The following is a 7424-nucleotide window of genomic DNA, read 5'->3' on the forward strand; positions in this document are numbered from 1 at the left end:
CTCTTTTGTTTTTCCCCTCTTCTTTTCCTCTCTTCCTCTTTCCCCCCTGTCACTTTCCCCCCCTCTTATTTATATTTTAAAGAAGACAATCGAGATGAATGGATCAATGTGACAAAAATCCTGCACCCCCCTTTTTGCAATCTCCCCAGCTTTCTTTCTCAGTCCAGTCCAAAACACACATTCCTATTTTTTTTTCTTGGCAAAAGAGAAAGCTATTTCTCCTCTCAGACTCCCCGTTGCACTTTGCTGGTAAACCTTATGCTCCTCTGCAGCACATAAAGAGTCTTGAAACTTGAGTCTCAGATATTTTTTTTTTTTAATTGCTTGCTTTCTTTCTTTCTCCCTTTTCCACTCTCTCTCTCTCTCTCTCTTTTTCTAATTCTTTCTTTTCCTCTTATTATTTTCCCAAAGTTATGCAATCAGCCAGGCTCCCCCTTTTGTGGTCCCCCTCAGTGCAGTTGTGTGCAGCTAATCCAAATGTTGCATCAAAGGTCCCCATCGAATCATCAGGAGCTAAAAGGAGAGAAGCTTTTTGAAGAGCATTTGCCTTCCAGAAGCTGTAGCAACAGAGTAGGATTTGGCTTTTGAGTGCTCCAAAGACTCCTGGTTTGTTTCTTTTTTTTTTTTTTTTTTGAAATAATAATTAAAAAAATAAAATCAATGATTAATTTTATTGGTGGATTGAGTCAAAAAATCTTCTCTCAATATTGCTGATTTTGCAGCCTAAGGAATTCAGCTCCCCTGGTTTCCTTGGCTTAGTTGTAGCCACAGGTAAGCTTCTGGCTGCTTGCTGGTTTGGAGATCTCTGTTTCTGAGCTGGGACGTTTCTTTCTTTTCTCCTTTCTTTTTTTTTTTTTCCTTTTTTTTTTTTTTTTAATTTTTTTTTTTCACTCTCGAAAGATCTCAAAAGCTCCCCCTGATGGCAACAAAAAGGATTTTTCGAAGTACTTAATCGGTGGAAATGACTTAGCAGGGAGCACACGCCGAGCCCACGGGCCACTGTTCCCCTCCTCAGAAATCCAGGAGAACCAAGTTTAATCACACCAAATTCGGTCACAAACCCAATCATTCACATCACCCTCCTCTTCCACCTCTAAATTAATGATTGTCACGTCTTGCTTTCCTGTAAACTTTTAACAACAAACACGCACAAGAGTTTTCCTGGGACTGTCATCTTTCAGGTTCCCTGATTAGCGCCAGGTTTTCTGACTATTTACACTCAAAATATACATTATAACATTCATGAAAAGCCATTTTTTCCAATGGGAACGAGTTGTTGAATGCTCACAAGGCTTCTGGGAGATGTTATTTTAAGTTGCTTACTAATTTGTAAACATTCAACAGTGTAAGTTTGATGTTTTCGGAGATGTTGAGTAAATCCACGAAGTCCTACCAGAAGTCAATAAGAAGCAGAGCTGAGCAGCCCCTCTCTGTCCTACAGCCCTTCCCTCCACCACAGCTCTGCTCACAAGAAAGGCAAAATACTGGCAACATCTCCAAAGTTTTTAATAGAAGACCTCAAAGCAGTTAAGCCTCACAGCAACCAAGAGGAAATCTCCAACTAGGAAATAAATGATACCACGGTACAAACTCCTGTATGTGTCCTGAAGAGCTTGAAGGGACACAAAAAAGACACTTCTGTGTCCGTGCCTGCTCGGCAGAAACAATTTAAGATCAGAGCTGAAGTGCTGCACTTCATTATTCTAATTTAACACAGAGAGGAAAGTGCAAATCCACCAAAAAATTCAAAAATTTAAAGTGAACCTGTTCAGCTTCAGCAAGAGCTAAAAGCAGGAGAATTCCTGCTGCTGGGACTGCTTTCTGCACTTGACAGCTCCTCTGAAGTCCCCCAGAACTTTGCCCATGTAGAGTCTGAAAGAGTAGGTTTAAATAATTCTGGTTCCAGTTTCTGAAAAAAACCCCAAATTCTGCAAAATCACGATGTTTATTTGGGACATTATGACCTGGCTGAAGACATCAAAGAAAATTACTGAGACACTTCAATCTGGTGGTACAGCACCATTTAATTTTGGACACATTTGACTTTCTATCTCTTGCAAAAGGGTTTCACTGTGACCAAAACACAACACCTGCAGCCCCAGTATCAAATTCTGGGCTATTCTTGCTGCAGAGAAAAGCCCAAAGCTCTGCTTTCTGTACTTAGGAAAGGCAGAAGAAAGTATGAAAAGATGGGATTTACCTCTAGCACACAAATTACACATTCAATCAGTTTTATTCCTAAGACACAGTGAAAGCATAAAGAAAATGTGGCACGTAAACTCTCAGTGTGATAAAAAACAGAGATGTCATTTTAGGAGGAGGGAGTAAATCTTGGATTCTTGAAATCTGTGGGTCAAGATCTAACTTCCCTGACAGCAGATGAAATTCTACCCTGCACAGATGGACATTTATTCTCTGCTTAGGCCAGTAGTTAAGTGATGCACTGGCCTTCTGGCAGAGGGGTCCCTACCCAAGGAGAATAATCCTGCTGCTGAACCCCAGTGCAGTATTCTCCTAAGGAAAGGGAGCAGGAGATTGTCCTGCACCTAGAGGTATTTTCACAAGGAAAAAAAAAAAAGCACCTAAGCCCAGCTACACATATAGAGACAAGAATGAAAATAGATATTTATGACACTATGCCAAAAAATAGCATTGAGCTAAATGCTGTATGCAGTCATTATAAGGAGAAATACTCAGCAGGAATCTTAGCTGAAGCTGCCAATAACTCCCAGGTTCAAGACCAGAGCTGAGTGAATAAATCATAACAAATAATGGTTTTGTCAAATTTTGACTTTTTTTCCCTCCTATTTGCAAGCAGACTGTGAAACCTCTCAAATATGTTTGAAATTACATGCCCATTTCTTCCTTGTATTTAGTATTTCTCTGAGGCCAATTAGCACACAATTTGCTGTAATGTACACATTTTCACATTTGTTCTGTGTTAATTGGGCAAGGAAGTCACACTGCATTATTTTTGGCTCCCCTGGGGGTCAGGTTTAATCGCTCATGATACAGTAAAATTACTAATTTTACATATGATGGGAGTTTTCACACTTGAAACCCTCCTTGTGGAAAGCAGCGTCGGCTCTTCAAATTACTCACACGAAGGTCAATTAAAAACAATATTTCTTTAAAGTTGAGCTCGAAAGTCTGCCAGTTACAGCTGAATTGAGGCCCTACTATTTTGGGCAAGTATTTGTACATATTTGTCCTTGCTGTGCACAACTCCATCAATCACACAGAGGTTTGCATGGTCTTTACCCCTCACCGACATCCCAATCAAGTCTCTCCCAACTTGGCTTGGGTTGGGGATGGCTGGAACACAGTCCAACAGCTACTCTGCTCAGAATCAGACAGGGCCCAGACACCAGATTTTAATGCAACGTGTTGGATTCAGGGCATATTTTATGCAATCAGCAATGGTATGATCGGAATCACGCTGCCTCCACGGAATAGCAAGGAATGAAACCCAAAGAGCCGAGGAGAACTTCAAAGAAAAAGAGGTTTTGGGTTGTGAATCCCATGAAGTCCAGCACCTCTGAGGAGACAGAGCCACTTGCTCGGTGTCTGATGGGGTTGCTTTAGGTGGGACGTGGCTACAGCTCCTCGAGAGCCCAAGGAAACTCAGAAATGTTAATAACTGAAAAAAACCAACAGCAAAGTATGTCAAACATCTTGGAAAAGATTTAAGAGAAGACCTGATGTGGACACAGTGTGAATTCACCGGATTTTTACATGTTCTCTGTATCAGTTTCCTCCTCCTATTTTAAGAAGAGCGATTAAAAGTCTGTGTTCTGCCTTCACTGTTGCACTCCATGCTGGTGACAACCCTGATTTTAAGGATTTAGAACTATTGCCTGTGCACCCATCATTCCATACAACGGCACTACCTTGAGCAGGAATCACACCATCAGCACTACAACGCCTTTCTGAGTGGATAAAAGTCTCTTCTACTTCTGGTCCCTCAGTTGTCCCATACCTAAAACATGCACTGTGTTAATTTACATCAATAAAACAGCTTCGTGTCAATTTGAAATACACCCTTTAATCCAGAAAAGTTTACTGAACAATTAAGAAGTGCAATAAATGACAATCAAGACTAAACGCATAATTGACGACTTTATGAAGGTTTCAGTAATTTTATAAGGTAATTTGCAGTCAGTGGCTGTAAATTCCTGTTTAAACCTGGCATGCCACTCTTTTTTGCCCTGCAGAGAGCTGTATTTCCTAACAATACTGATGCCTGTTCGCCTGGAATTCGGTTACTTTATCCTTCAAATTTCCCTCATGAAATATCATATTTCCAGAAAAGTTACATATTCTTTGTATTTTCTTCACCACATTCTTGAAATACATTCTTGGGGGTGGGGCAACAATCTCTGTCCTACAACGTTGTGGGGAGAGCAATAAGACACAGTGGATGATGTAAGAAATGGGGCACATTCTTCAATTAAACTATGGAAATGCTGGTTAATTTAGTGGGTCTGTTTTGGTTTGGACTGCATTCTGGGTGTTTGGGATGGACTGTCCAGGTGAAATCTTGGCAGTGAAATCCTGCCTTGGCTGAAATCCTTGCTTAGGCATGAAGAGCAGAACAACCACAGACCTCTCCTATGTGATGCCACTCCAAGGCCACGTCCCTGTGACCCAAGACACACACAGGAGGATGCACCAGGCTTATGGGAACAGCCCCAGTGGGTCCCATGGGACAACTCTGGGGCCAGGCCCTTCACCTCCTGCTTCTCCAGGGCCACATCCCAATGAGGCAGAGCACCAGGCAGGCAAAGGAGGCAGGTTCAAAATCAGCAGACTCATGGGGGCAGCAAAATCACAGCCTAAAGCAAAAGATACTGAGAGGAGGAAGGGCCTCCTGGCTCTCAGCCAGTGCCCACAGCACCATGCCCAGCCAGCCCCACACCACTGAGGTGGCCACAGGGCATCCCTGTGTGCCCTTGGCAGGGGTGAGCTCCCAGCACCCTCCCCAGGCCCTCCTGGCATTGCTCCTCTATCTAAAGTTCTGCTTGGAGCCACCTGCCCCCTCTCACACAGGTTTAAAACCCCAACAAGAACACAAAAACTCTTTGCCTCTTTCCCCCCTCTCATGTAAGGAGCCTAAAATAGTGTCTGTTTTAAAAGTCTGTTCACCCAGGGGGATTTAAAGTCCTCGGATGAAACTAGGATGGCGAAACCCAGAACTGCAGAACACTGATTTTATCCTTCCTGCACTGTTTGCCCCGTGAGGAATTCCAGAGGGACCATGAGGAGGATACCAAATGCTGCTCTTGTGAGAACAGGTAAAACCCCAGGGAGTGCATGAGGAGACCCCCTGATTTTCCATAATGAAAGATGAGTTGTGTGGTTCCCAAACATCAAGTCTCATCTGAAGGTTTTGCACCTTCCAGTATTTCCAGGGTTGGGTCAAATGCTGAGGGAAAAGAGCAAGACCTGGTTGGGAAGAAATAGGACACAAGACAAGCAGTCAACTGACCGAGAAGGGAAAACCTCCAGGTGATTTCCATCTCCTGGTGATTTGCAAATACTGGGGGCTGGTTTATGGCTGCAGGAGGGGGACTGCACAAGGCCACTGCTTTATTCACCCCCGAGCACTGTCAGTGTGTTTGGGCTGTCTTGCTACTCTCTGTAACTTGAGAGACCTGCACCCACGCCAGGACCCACAAGCCCACCCTGACACCTGCTGGGACCACCTCAAATCCAGCTCAGGAATGCACAGGAGCATCCCAGGCTCCCACAACAGTCAAGACCAAATCACGAGGCAGACGCGGGAGAAAAAATTCCTGTTTCACTGAACCAAAGACTCATCAGAAAGCACCAGACACTCAAATAACCCTACAACTGAAAAAACGTGGTCTTGCTTATTCCACAGGGGTCCCCTGCCTTTGTAAACATAATGGCACATTAGCAGATGTTCCACCCATGTATCCCTAACACAACCCACAGCACTGCAGTTGCTGTTAATTAGTCACCACCCCACAGCAAGTCTCGGCCCAGAGGTCAAGGACTGGGTGAGCTCTGGAGCCTAAACTATCCTCTTAGACCTACTGATGTTTTCCCCACAAGACAAATAGCTTGCTTGGGTGTGGAGGGAGGAGGGGGGCTGCCTTGGGAAGGCATATGGGGCCTCTGCTGGCTGGGTACCTGCTCAGAAGACACATGGGAGGTCATCACTCTCCCAGTGCTCTGCTCTGACATCTTCCCTAACCATATATAACTTCAAAAACACTAAAGAGAGCGAGGTCAGTATTAGCAGTCCTGGAGGAGGAACACAGGAGAAGGGGCAGGGTGGGCTCTCCAGCCTCCCCCCACCAGGGTGGGCTCCCTCGGGCAGGGTGGCATCAGCCACTGGAGGAGAGGTGGGTCCAGGAGGTGGGGATGGACATGGGGGCTCTGCTTGTGCTCTCTCAGCTCCCCCAAAGCATAGTCAGCACACTGTGGTGCTGTCTGAGCAGAGCCACACGAGCTGCTCTGAAAGCCAGAAGGAAAATTTGGTGCTGGCACATAACGTGGGGAAAGACAAGGAGGAGGACTGGGACAGACAGATGGAAATACAAGGCTGAGGAATAATCTAGAAAATTCAAATTCATCAGGCCGTGTTTTGGTATTCACAGGCATCATCTTCGAGAAAGTTTAACATACCCAAATGTTTTTCCTAAACTAAATTTCTGCTCCAAAGCCAGTACTAACAGGATTAATTAAGGAGACCTGTCGTGTCTTGCTATTGAAGACGATAATCAAGCCAACGACAAACAAATTGATCAAGAGAGAGACACTGTGTGTCATTCTGCAGCAAGGGAGCCAAAAGAGAAAATTCAGAGGAAAAACTACTCTGCCTTTGAGAGCTATTCCCAGCGAAATGGGATTTCCCCTTTCTGCTTTCATTTGAATGGCATTTGAAAAACACAGCTACAGAGTCCCATGAACGCAAGGTGTGGAGCCAAGAGGGGAACCCTCCCAGCCAGGCCGTCCCCGCCCTCAGCAGCACATCTCAGTCGAGCAGCTGGTCCTGTCATCACAACACCAAGTCCTTGACTGAAACACTCCCAAGGCTCAATAGGCATCTGAACCTCAGCTGCACTTGGGTCCTTGAGATTCCCTATAAATCAATCCCTATAAATGTCAGCTCCTGCCCCGAGCCAGCACAGGAGGCTCCGTCAGTTCAAACAGCTCTCCTGGCGTTGGAACCAAGCTCTGCCAAGCTGTGGATTGTACCTGGGGCCTGAAGTTCAGGGCAAGGCAGGATCTGGCACTGCAGAGCGAGGTGATTGCCTGCAAGGTGTAGCCAGTCTTTGCAGTCATGTGCTTTGCTCCAGAATTTGAAAAATATCATAAAGTTATCTGTCATCCCCTTGCACCTGAAGCAACCCCTCCCAAGTCCTCCCTTCCTGATCCCAACCATGCTGTCAAAG

The sequence above is a fragment of the Pseudopipra pipra genome, chromosome 20, assembly GCF_036250125.1.
Source record: "Pseudopipra pipra isolate bDixPip1 chromosome 20, bDixPip1.hap1, whole genome shotgun sequence".
NCBI classification, from domain to species: domain Eukaryota; kingdom Metazoa; phylum Chordata; class Aves; order Passeriformes; family Pipridae; genus Pseudopipra; species Pseudopipra pipra.